The following is a 13,965-nucleotide window of genomic DNA, read 5'->3' as shown; positions in this document are numbered from 1 at the left end:
TCGAGGCTTGATGCTCATGACTATGTTAAGTATTTCTACAGTTTTGAAAGGAAATTAACTAAAGAAATGATCATTGTGGAAGACACATTAGGTGTCGTAAGCATAACGCCTATAAAGTAGAATGCGAGTCGAATGGTTAAAATTATTGAGCCATGTTTCCTCGTGGAAACCAAGAAAAAGATTAGCTTTAGTATTGTGGATTCTGCTAACAACTCAATTGATTTAAAACTCGAAGAAGCTTTTTATATAAATAAGATCGAACCTGAACTTAACAAACAATTGCAGCATTATAAGACTTTCCAAGCGTTTTAGTTGACACCTTTGATGTTTGGTGTCACGTTGTAATTAGTACCCGCTTTTGTATTACATCACAATGTAAATATTTTATTCGTCTAGTTGTCTGTCATATAATTACCCGCGTTCTGTTACTCACTGATTGAAGATGGCATAAGCATGCCGAAAAATATCTCTCAAAAAAGTTTTCTATCTCTTACAATGATAATAATGCTAACAATGTTAATATAACAATAATTAAAAGGGGATAGCTCGCAAGACTCATGGTTTCCAATCCCCTAGGCTCCAACATGCCTCTGCCTCTTTTACCTCGCTTGTGAATTATGAATAATTGTCCGATTCTATTGCAATTCCATTTTTTGAGGTTCTTTTTTTTTTCTTCATGCGTAAAATGTATTCGGTCATTCCGCGTCCCAACAGATTCTGCAACTCCGCTGATCCACCGTTCCATCGTTTCTCAGTTCCTCCCTTTCATCATTCTTTTGAAGAACTTAGCGTATCGTATTTCGCAGCTTACTCGCTTCGCGAATTTAGCAGCTCTGTTTCGGCCTAAGGTTACCGTGCACCTTCAGGGGTATCTCGCGTGCCAGCGAAGTAGCGCGTCCGGTTCAAACTGTAGATATCTAAACCCCTATATCAAATTAAAGCTTATAGGACTGGCTATCAGACTATACCAAAAAATTTGAAAAAAATTAATTATCGAATTTTTCACGACTTCTAAATACGAGCGTCCGAATCACCTTTTGAACGTTACATATCAAAGCGAATTTTGTTTTCCGCTTATTTAATTTGTTCCTCCGTTACCGGGGCCAAAGCGCTAAAAGAGCGTGTCTGCGATTTGCCATATTCAATTTCAGTGACACGTTACAGAACATTTTTGAAATAGAATTAAAAAAAGTGTGGAGTGATCGTACAAAAATCGCTCTTGAAAAAAAAGTATCTAGAAATAAAAAAATTCCGAGACACTTTTTTATTGCTTATATGTAAAAATAGCTACTGTCCAAATTTGAGAGCAATCGAACAAATTCCCTTTGACTTGTAGCTCTGAAAAGGTGGATTTAGAGGGCAGGAAGGAACGGAATGGTATACCATTGTCAATGAACAAAGTTGCCTCAATTTCGTTGTTAACCATTCAGTTAGGACCCTAAGTAATGGGGAAAATGGGCATTTTAGAAGACGAGAGAGTAAGTAACCAAGACCCCCTTCCCAACATAGTCACACTAATCTGAATAAGAATAATTCGTTACTGAGTACGTAAAACATGCCTAATATCTCGAAATGTGTATACATGCAATGTTACAACTGTAATCTACTTGAAGGAACGTTTCATCGAAAGGAAGCCCTAATTTAGTTTTCCTAAAAGTTCTCGGTGGCCAGATCTGATTGGTTTTAGGATTGTACTGAAAACTTGTGCGTGATAACGGTATAAACGGTGCATTAATATACAAAGCCCATCCTTAGTTTTACCACTATGGTTTTACACTCGTAAAGGTATCTATGGGCAACGCGAATAATGCAATTCTCAACTTGCATGATTAGGCTGACTGGATTACTTGTCTGTAAAATGGGGGAAGGGACGCTAATCCGAGAGTTATGGGCATTGTCTCCCTTGAATTTGGAATTCACTCACGGTGAAGCTTAATCACACGTACGCCTTGAATAATAATAGTTTGTTCATACTCACAGGAATCGAATACTTGGCGAGATATCTTTAAATTGCTCGTTGCTCACTGTGCGGATTTTGTTGAAATAAAAGCTCCTGTAAACGACGATAGAATGAAAGGGTAACTCGTTAATGACAAACATTAGAACATAAAGTTATATTAAAAAAAAAGACCAATATAAGTGATTGTGAGAGAGCACGAGTAACACCGAATGAGCACAAGTGACCACAAATGACCAAGAGTGAACCCCGAACGATCATGATTGACCACTAGTTACAAAGAGTAACCACAAGTGACCGTGGTGACCACGAGTGACCACAAGTAAACACGAGTAACTCCGAGTTACTATGAGCGACCACGAATGACCACTACTTGCCATTAGTGAATCGTGTGATCAAGAGTAACTAGTAAGCAGTAACTAGAGGAAGGAAGGAGTGGTGTCATCTTCCTGCTTCCCACCACACGAACCTTTTATCCGGTTTCAATCACTCGTCACCATGACGAAGAGAAGAGTCTTCTCTGTCAACTTTGCATCTTTGCTTTTTTTTTTCCTTTGCTTTGTTTTTATCTTTATTTTATATTTTAACGAATTTTTTGGTATTTATCGCTCGTTTTCTTCCCATTCATTTTTTAACTTAATTTCTTCTGTCTGCCGGGGTTCTGGACGGAAACGGACTTATTGGGCAACAATTTTTGACAGCGAAGTAGCTCTGGGAGCTACGCTTTCAATGAAGGAAGTGATACATTGTTTGCAAATGTCAGTCTCCATGAATGGTTTATCTACGTTGAAATCACAAGTTTTTGGATGAAGTCACCTGATGATAATGAGATTATGATGTCAGCCAAATATATAACTTCTTGCTAACCCTTGGTTGTTAGTGTTCACTCGTGGTCATTTGCTGTCAATCTTGGTCACTCGTGTGTAACTTTTGACACAACCTACTCAAATGACGGAGATGCAGAACATGGCGACGACTGCACTCTCACAAGACCCCAGTTTTGCAGTGCTTCATGAGCGTCGATTAAAAATGCTAATGAGAAACAGAGACTTACATAAGCTGCATGTTTGTTAAGCCTTTAAAAACTCCACGCTGTGGGTACTGAATATTGTTCTCCTAAACAGCCCTTGAACGACAAAGAAGACAGATCATTATTACTTAAAGTACATAAAACTCTAGAAGCAAACTTCCATTGCAAAAAAAACTTCTAATAGCTTTATTACCTCTTCCGCGTCTTATTGTAAAAAAATATCTTTATAAATTATATGACACCAAAAAGGAGATTGAAAATACCTCACTGCTTGGGACTACTTAAAACGATTGGGTAATGGCAGTTAGCGGTTGCCTCGCTTAATCCGAGTATGAGTACGCGCTGATTCATATATGGGAAAGAATTGCTACATCCTTTTAATGACTGTCTTTTTTTTCTGTGATGTGACATCATGCCAATGAGATCAGAGTTGGCAGTTGCTATCTTGGATGTAATAGCAACTTCAAACTCGAGCAACGTCATACGTGACTCTGGTAACCTCCAAGCCTAAGGTGTCTGAATCTAAGCCAGCCAAGGCAAACTCGTTTGAGTAATTCAACGAAACCTTAAGCAGAACAAGGGTGAAGGAATAAGTCACTTTTTGTGTCACGCTACACATGTGATACAATTTAACTTATAACTTAGAATTACTTATTCCTCAAGTATGTGTTCTTTTTTTTCGCAATCCCAAATCCCCTAACAGAAAATTTAAATTAACCAAATAATACGACAGCCGCTAATGAACATTGATTACAGATGATCAGATATCTCGCGTGAGGTCAAGAATTTTTACTAGTACGGTTAGGTATAATTTCCTTCCGCCATCTCGTTCATATTTGGACAAGCCTTAGAACTGATCCGGTGGCAGGGTTACGAGGCTGTTTTTCTCCATGTATCTACGCAATAAATGAAATGCACGAGACGCACTGTATCACTATTTGACAATAAAGATAATTTTAAATAATTGCTTGGGCTTAGAAACGTTTATTGTTGGGTCTGGCTAAGATCATTCGTATCAGTTTATTCACCTCATATACACGTTTTTCTTTAAATTATTCGTGCCTTGTTCTTCAGCAAACTGTTTCACTGCTCATCAAAGCTGTCCAAAATTTCATTAAAAGCATCCCTAGTCTGCTTTCGCCGGGACGAGAACATTTTGATCACACCACACTTGCACTGATTGTTCTGACCGCCGGTTACAATGGCTTAACGACGGTATATACTCACGGTGTACATCATTATGATTATTATTAAAAATATTTTAAGAGGGACCCAGTTCGCCATAGCGGTTTTCAGTGACGCCCTCAAAATTAGCAATGTATGAAATAAGTAATCACATAATTGATAAGTAAAAGCTCACAGTGGAAATTATGAAATATTTAAAATATGACATGAACAGAAAATAATAAAATCGATGAGCAAGAGATGACATACTAACGCCGATGTAAATTAGCTGTGCCTAGTTAAATTTAGAACATAGCTAGCAGAGCCGCGCAATCAAATTCAATATACGTAAACGTGCTCAAAATCCTGATAGTGCACGCTGATAGCGTCAGCAAATCGCTTCGCAATAATTTTTTTTTCCGCGCGAGCGGTCATTGTTAGCGCAGAGAAAAATAATATATTTCGCGACAATAATGGATAGAAACATTTATAACTCTTTCGAGGTTATTCCGATGTGTTTCACTTGGAAAATGCTGGCGAACTATTCAGGGACTATGTAACTACGAACGGCGCTCACGTTCCCGAGAAAACCTAAAGTTTGGTTATTTCAGGTTGTTGTTTTGCCGAGAACGGCAAAGAAATGTACCAAAATGTTAAACGGACGTGCAGGGCGACTGTTTTTTCTCATTAAGCCTATTGTTTTCTGCCGTTCTCGTTGCCGTCGCCGTCGTCGTTGTAGAGTCCTAAAGTGCTTACGTCACGTTTCCATAGCACCGGAATTCTGTGGTCTAAACAAACCAATATGGCGTCCTTAGCGTGACACATTGTCGTTGACCTCGAACACTTCAAGAGCTATAATAGCGCATTTTATCCTCCAATAATAGAAATAAGATAAAGAGAATCAAGATAACCTTTGGCCTTACTATTGAAGAGTATAATAAGCGGACAAAAGCACCTGGTGAGCAATAATTCGAGTCAAAACGCCACGGAGACGAAGTTTGCGATGGGCCAGTGTTTTCATCCAGATTGCAATCACACATCTGAAAGCCACTGCTGCCGATTCTTTTCGTTTCCAGACCAGAAAAAACATAAAACACCCTATGATAAATGGATATCATTTGCAAGGTGAGTATTTTTCGAAAAATATATATTTCGATGCTGTACCATCGATTAGAAATAGCTGTTTTTTTTTATCTCAAACTGATTCACGATTAGCTGTTTCTCTTTCTTGTCTTATTTGTTTTCTCGCGGCTTTGCCTTTCCTTGTCTTCAGTCTTGATTTAAGATTATTTAGTTACTAAAAAACTATATGATAGTTGTGAGTATCAAAGCTTTTACACTAACTAGTATTAAGTAACAAGCTCAGAGAAATACTCGCTTCGCATTCACGTCTTAGACTACAAGGTTAAGCATGTGACCAACTAAACTTTGGGTTTTTTAAGCGCAAGTATAGTAACTGCTTCTGTCTTTTTCTGTTATAGGAGAGGAGATAGAAAGCCTAGCTAACATTCGCGACTTTGCAGTTGTCACTTTAAAGATAGGCGAAAAGAAAATATGCCAACCATCAGTGACAGAAACAGGCACAAGCTGTTTGATAGTTTGGACTTGCTGCCAGGTACAGGACCAACACCTCCCAGTACACCTACCCCCAAGAAAAAAACGGAAAGTGTCTGCCGAGCCCACGAAATTACCAACTGTAGCATCTGTGCTTGAAGAGATTAAAGAGAACTCTGAACCATGTTCCACTGAATGCTCACAAGAGGAAAAGACAAGTTCCAAAGAAGCTCTGCTGTCAATAGAGCTTGATATGACTTCAACAGAACTTGCTAAACACAAGGAAGTGTCAAGTTACTATAGTGCACACTACTCTGCTAAGAGCTTGAGCCCTGAGGTGATACGGATGGAGACAGGTCTACCCACTAAGGATGTTTTTGATATTGTTGTGGGATATGTTTCAAGATTCAAGGGTGAAATAAACTATTATGCTGGATGGAAGGTTGAGGCGATCACACTTGAGGACCAGATATTTATCACTCTGATGAAACTGAAACAAAATTATACCAATCTACATTTAGCCCAGTTGTTTTCATGCAGTGTTGCAACTGTTGCTAACATAGTACTAACTTTTGTCCATGTTCTGCATTCTCTCCTGTTCAAAGACATCATGACAACTGTGCCATCTAGAGAAAAGAACAAGATGTGTTTGCCATCTTCTTTCACTGAGTACAGCAGTTGCCGCATTGTGATTGATTGTATAGACATTGAAATTGCTGCACCTAAGCTCATGTCCCAGCAGAATGCTACATATTCCAGCTACAGGGGAATGAACTCTTTCAAAGTCATTATAGGGGTTGCCCCAAATGGAGTTATAACCTATGTTAGTGATCTTTTTCCTGGCTCAGTCAGTGACAAGGTCATGGTTAAAGAGTCTGGGTTTTGTAAACATTTGAGTGCTGGTGATCTTGTTCTGGCAGACAAAGGTTTTCTCATCAGCGATGTAGTTCCAAGAGGTGTTTCAGTGAACATACCACCATTTCTCAACAATGGAAAGTTTACAGAGAGTGAGGCAAGGGCGACAAAATCAATAGCTCGATGTCGCATCCACGTAGAGCGTGCAAATGCAAGACTTAAGAGTTTTCGCATCCTTGGCTTCATCCCAGCATTTTTGAGGTGCCATGCTGACAAGCCATGCCAACTGTGCTCAGCTCTTGTTAATTTGCAGTATCCATTGATCAAGGATGGCTGCAAAGACTTTGAATTTGACTGAATAGAACTTTTTTTTCAACTAAATTATAGTACAATGAGTTTTTTTATATTATTTTTGTATTACTAGAAGCCCTACTGTAACAGATCAAATGGTATTGACATAGCTTTGGTCAAAAATATGATGTGGTCAGTTTTACATTTTTCTGATATTCATCTCCTTTATGTTCATTAATACAAACTACTATGTGTTCTGTGAAAATAGATTATAATGAAAACCAGTGACATTCTTAAATTGTCATTTCAACTAAATCCAGGTCAGGGGCATGTGACCAGTATGGAATTCTTTCGTCCACTAGTTCCAAGTGTGAAAGTCGTGCTGGCTTAAAGGTTTTACTTTTGTGTCTGTGAAGCTGGGAGCCTGAGTCCAGGTGTATAAAACTAAAGCCACACTTCAATTAGCTTAAGGGATGGTGAGAGGTAGTCAGAAAAAATAACCTGTGCTGCATGGATTTTGTTTTGGCTCTCTCCCCTTCCCTTTGCATTGCTATGCAAGCCTACTTAAGTGTGGCATAAGTTTTATGTACCTGGGCCCAGTTGAGTAACCAGGATAAGTGTTACCAGCTACCAGTAGCCATTGGTTGCAAAAAAAAAATTGTTTAAGCTTGCTTTCAGGAAGAATGTAATTTATTATTAAGTTACTATGCTAAATGGAAAAATGTGGGTTCTTTATCTTGTGTCTGTAAATTTGCCATAGCGCTTTAGTTCGCTGTACAGCCACATCCGATCTTCTCGGCTAGGATCGCGCGCCAAAGGGCTGTAATCCTTCTTCTTCGGTGGCGCTGGAAACATCTGGCTTGCAGACTGTACGCTTTCTGCCTTTCGCTTTCGTTTCCATTGGCATTCCAGGTCCGTCCTGCTAAGGTTATGGATGCCATAAATAAAGATGGCTGCCGCGTGACTGCACTTGAACTCGCCGCGAGGACACTCGCATTCTGTGTTTTTTATTTCAAGGTTTTCATCGAGATAAATCTGATAAAAAGATAATTCGAAACAGACACGTAAGTTGCAATATATATTCCGCAATATAAACATTAAATTGGAGGTGAAATCGGGGTTGGGAGTTCTTCGAATTGAACATACGTGTTGTGATCCCAAATTGGCAACTTACTGTGACTTTCTAGTCCTTATTTTTCATGCTTGCTTGGACTTCACCTTTGATGACTCCCCTGGAATAAATAAAGCTTTGGACATGGTCGGATTTGAAGTGGTTTTCTCCGCGATCAAGCGATTTCCGCTCTCCAGAAAAGAAAGAAACGAGTGAGCATATCGATAAAGACGCCATGTTTGAAGTATGAGTTTAAACTGTTTAGACCAGAAAAAAATGCTGTCATGGCAACGTGACGTCACACTTTAGGACTCTATGATTAATGGCTGACACCGAGGTGGCAAAAATCTCAAAATGCGAGTGAAGACAGAGCCTAACTTAACTTAATCAGTTAATTTCCAGGAAGCTATTCATAATCAGTGTAAGGAAAAAATCGAGGAGCCTACAAGTATTCTACACAGAGAAAAACGTTTCCAGCCGTTACTAATATTCTCCTGAATGATTCACTTAGTGAAGCACTTATCAAAGAAAAATCGATTTACGTAGGCAGTACATACAAAATGTCCCAAAACGTTTCTTCCTATAGAAAGTTCACCTTCACCGATTGAAGACATAAGGCCACTTCTTGCCTTCTTGGTATCAATACTCAGCTTAACAAAGTAAATTTAGATAAAAGCCATAATTGGGACAGAGACGGAAACGCCCAGTCAGGCCCTTGGGATATGTGAATTTCACTAAGGTTATTTAGACCCTTGCATTTATCGGAAGTTGGTTTTCCGAGAGGTCCGCAAACTTTAATCGGTGATGTCAAGAGTCATCCAAGAAAAGATGTGAGAAAAAAATGGCGTCGCGCGTGGAGGTGAGATTTATCGATGAGGGCAATTTTCTTATCCACGGGAAAGGTTTTATCTTAAAAGATGATGCCGATAATCTATATTGAGAGGTTGATTCCACGATTTCCTTGGAGTAGAATGATTCGCTCGATGAAATATCAGACTTTGAGGAGGAACTGAGGTCCGGCGCGGACAGCAATGCTGATAGCGAACTTTCAACTTCAACAAGCGCTACGCACGATAACAACGACGACAGTGATTTCGGTGCAGGACCTTTGGCACCAAATAAAGGTGGAAGAAAAAAACCTAAAGCGAAAAGCCGACAGAGAGCGGGGAATATTAATCGTCGCGCAAAAAAGTCGAGGGAGCGGAAAGTCGTTCCCGGTACTAGTGAAGCACGACCAGTAATTCCAACAAAAACAAAAACACTAAAAAGTATAAAGCAAATCGCGACGGAAATAAAAAAAAGAAAGCAACAAAGACGCTGACAAAAAAGGAACAAGACGACGTTATAATGAAACTAGAGGGTAAACGTCCCATGTGCTGGAATTTCTTATTGGAACAGCATTGTAAACAACCAGTCATGAAATATTTGGAAACCCATCGAAAGCTCATCGAGCAAATACTCTAGGCTCGCTACAACGAGCTGCGAAATCTGGTGAATCACATGTTTTTGGTGTACATGGAACATGTATCTGCAGTTGCAGAGGAAGAAAAGAAAGACCGCAAACTTCATTTGACATTGCGCTGGATGAACACTCTAACAAGCTACCTTATTATAGGAAATTAACAATGCATGTAATTAACGCGAATTTCAAAAATTCGCGTTAATTTTATGTATCTTAAATTACCTCATTGTTAATTAAAATGACGTTAATTAAAAGCATCGTTATTTAAGGACACCTTTATTATAAGCAAAGCCACAATTCCTCTACGTCACCGTCAGAGTCGGTTGACGCATCATCCTTTAATATTAAGTTCAAAATGTCCTTAGATTCATCAGTGTAGCGATCGCCTTCTCTGAGGGGATAACTCACTTCTTCAACTTTCTTGCGCAAAATGTCTATCGCATTTTTGTCATCTCATTTCATTTCTTATGTTTTTTACCGGAAATAGAGAGCAAATTTTGTTGTTGGCCGTTGTTGTTTTCTAACGAAATGAGTGCGAAAAATATTAAATTCACGTCTTAATTATGCAACATACCGCAAGGAAATTCGCGTTAATTAAATGTATGTAAACATAACTTTTGGAAAATTCACGTTAATTTTATGACGCGTAAATTTTCTTCGCGTTATTAACATGCTTCGTTATATTCCTATCATAAGGTATTTGGAAGGCTCATCAAAAAATTCAGAGGTATGTGCTCCAGTGTTTCCCGACTTGACAATTAACCATTCATCCGCTACAATTCGGGCCGTGACAGGAATTGTGCACTCTCTTGTTTACGACTTCGCCCAGTCCGAATCGTGCAATCTTGCTATGCCTGTAGATCAGGTTCAGCAGAGAATTTTACCAGAGGATGATGTTACTTTGCACAGAATGTCAGGGGCAGCTCTCTTTCAAATGATTTAACTAAGAAGATACCCTGTCAGCAAAAAAAGGCAAGAGAAAGGTCACTTCGCAAAGCAGGATCCACATGGAGCTTGAACTGGATATTTTGGAGAAACTTAAAGAATCTGACAAAAACAGTCTTTCTCAGGCTCTAAAACTGCTTGATGAGGGTAATTTGACTTTTGTGAAGAAGGATTTTCTTAACTTTGTTAGGGATGCTGATTTGACAATCACAGAATACGTGAATGAGACGAAACTAAACAAGCACAAAACAATTTTTTGGAAGTAGTTCACTTTAATGTGTATAATGATGAGCAATTGTTAAAATCTTTCGAATGGTCAATGGGAAAATGTGGAGCATTAACTACAACTTATCCTTTTTCTGTAATTAATAAGATATACCGTGATATACTTCACAAACTATGTAACACAAGAACTAGAGTTCTTCAGAGGAAAATTTGAGAAGGAGTTGGCCAAATCTGGTAAAGTTGTTGAAGCTGGTCAGTCACCGAGAGACAACCTAAAGACATTTAGTATTACTAAAAAAAGGTAGAGTCTATTAATTTTCATGTAAGAAGTATGGAACTCGGAGACATTATATGATCACACAGGTCAGGACAAAACATACTTTAAGGTTAGAGAAATTTTGAGGGCTAAAGAAAACAAACTTATAAGGGAAGCGTGGCCCTAATTTCTAACCCCAAAAACATTTACGCTCTTTACTTCAGTTTTTAAGGTAAGTATCTCTAGTAAAACTTAATTTTCTTTCAGTCAGTTCAGTTATGTGATGCTCCCGATCTGCATGTGTGATCTACATTGAAAAATTCCCTTCTTTAACACCTGTCACATTCTACCCAGCCACCAGGGGCGACAATTTGCCTGTATGAGCTGTGGCATACCTGTGAAAAAATTCTCCTTTTTCAAACCAAGTTATACAGCAAAAATGTAATTGCTTGCAGGGCAAGCAATACATGACTCTTAAAAACTCTTATATGTTAAGTTAAATGTACTGTTATCCCCTTTCACTAAAGTCAAAGAACTTGGATTAACTTTTATGGCAAAAGGCCTACGTGCAATCATAAGAAACAAATGTAAGAGTGCGCAAGCCTAGATTTTCATTGAAGAATTTTTGCATCACCCCTGAGTACCAATTTACAATATCACGACAGCTACCCTATCCATGGGGTACATAGCCTACCATGGCTCCATGCTGGCCATGGGAATGAGAATCTACAATTGCAATGGCCTCTGTCTCCCAAATTAGAACTGCCACAGTGCGGAGGCTAGAGATCATAACAGCCACTTGCTTCTGTTGCCGGCTTGCCCTTGCTTGCAAAGTGGTTATCAGAGGTGAAAAATCTCCTGATTGCAAATCAAACCCAATGGCTTGATCATAACTTGAAATATGAAAATCATCTCCACAGCTCTCCACAGCATCTTCTATGTCAAGATTTCTAGCCTCTCCATCAAACAGCAGATCATGCAGAGCATTTCCTTCAAACATTGCCTGAGCCAGTACTTCAAACCACTGACTTGGTAGGGTGCTTGCAGTTAACTCTGTGTCATGGAAGTGTTAGGAATTTATTTATTAAATGTAAATTATTTTTTGTATTCTCTTAGGATCAGTGTAGTTCGTGATTATTTGTATCTGTTACGTAATTTTTATTCTTCACTTGTGTAAACTGTTGTGTAATTAACCTTTATTGTGTATATCAAATAGTTTTCTTCATTCTTTTCGGGCACCTTGCGTCCATGTGTATTTAAGGATTTGGGTGGTTTTTTTTTGAAGAGGTGAGGTGAAGGTTTGAGAGTTACGAGCGAAGAGCGTGGAAAAATTTGAGTCAACGGAGACTCGGCACAGTATCATTTCTGAGAAATTCATTCAGAACAATCGTTCCATTTCACGGTAGAAAACCATTTGCGGGGGAACGGGTGTGCAAAGAATCTACCAGACTGTGAGCTAAAGGAAGAAGAGATAGTAACTAATTCAATAACAAGTCTGAGCGAGTCAAGTTACGAGAAGTAAAAAGCTGAAAACTGCAAAGTTGTCAGAAGACGAAGCAAAGTTGAAACGAAGGAAACAAGCAAAGTTGAGAACTGGTGAGACAGGAACCTGGTTGGAGAAACGGGAGTTTGGTTTTGGCAGGGCACTGTTTGTTGGTGGAGCGTGGTGATTTGTGGACAAGAGAAGAACACGGACGCGGGCGTAAGGTGAAACCCAACCGAACTGAACTAAAAAAAAAAAAAACCTTTTTTTTTATCTTAATAGTAATAATCTTGTAAATAGTTTTAGTGTACTGTAGTTTAAGTTAGCGTATTCCTGTAAATTAATTAGATCATTGTATTACCGTTATTGTTAGTCGCTTTATTGTTTTAATTAGCATAATAAATATCTCTAGGCCTACGTTTAGTTGTATTGTGGCGTGTGTTCTCGGGCTCGTTTATGTTCTGTGTTTTGTTTATGTTAGGGGGCACCCACCTTTGTGGCGCGGATTCGTCACACTCTGGCAGACCATGTTTGCCAAACTGAAAGCCAAACCGAGGCAATAAGGGTACATGCATTACTTCCTTGACGGCCACCAACAGTTGACTGGCTAAGGTTACCAGAAAGGGAAACCTGCTTTTAAACCAGTGATGCCAAAAGGATCGTACACCAGACAAACTGAGTAAGATGAAATAAGGTGAAATAAGGACCAATAACATGAAACTTTGACGTTTAATCTCTCCACAAAAATTGAAGGATATATAAGATTTTCTGTTGATCATAATCCCCTCCAACACTCATATACACATCATGTAGCCAAAGCAATTCCTCTGGACTCATAGCATAGCCCCTAATGGTCCCATTCATTGAATTCCAAACAATCTTTGACTTCGTCGTTTATGTAGTGATGACTCTGTTTTCCACCACAAATCAGAGTCAATGTGCCAGTTCTTCGATAAACGTGGTTACCCTGTTTCCGTCGTTCAAGCGGGTTACCACCGCGCTCAACTTATTGATCGACATTCAGCACTACAAACGTCGCATAAGGAAGATTCCGACCGCATTCCATTCACTCTCACGTTTCACCCTCACAACCACTCAGTTAAATCCATCATTCTTAAAAGCTTTAAATTACTTCAAAACGATCCAGAGACAAGCACTATCTTTTCGCAGCCTCCGCTCATTTCATTCAAACGCGACAAAAACATAGGCAATTTTTTGGTCAGAAGTTCTTTTCAGACTAATGACCAACCAGGCACTTTTAAATGCGCTCGTGCACGATGCAAAACGTGTCCTTTCATTCACAACACTGATAAAATATCGGGACCTAAACGATCCATTAAGATCACCGATCACTTCACGTGCACCTCCGCCAATGTAATCTATTGGATAACTTGCACTTATTGCAAAAAGATATACATCGGCGAAACAGGCAGAAGACTAGGTGACCGATTCCGAGAACACCGAGAGACGTGGAAAGGAATGACAAGGACACATCAAAACCAGTCGCTAGACATTTTAATTTACCTAACCATTCTAAGCAACATATGGCAATCTGCGGTCTTTCCTTCCACTTAGGTGGCACGGAAAGCCGTAAAAATCTTGGACAAAAGCTCATCTTTCAAACCGGCAGTC

The sequence above is a fragment of the Stylophora pistillata genome, chromosome 1 (genome assembly GCF_964205215.1).
Source record: "Stylophora pistillata chromosome 1, jaStyPist1.2, whole genome shotgun sequence".
Taxonomy (NCBI): domain Eukaryota; kingdom Metazoa; phylum Cnidaria; class Anthozoa; order Scleractinia; family Pocilloporidae; genus Stylophora; species Stylophora pistillata.
This window is presented reverse-complemented; position numbering follows the sequence as displayed.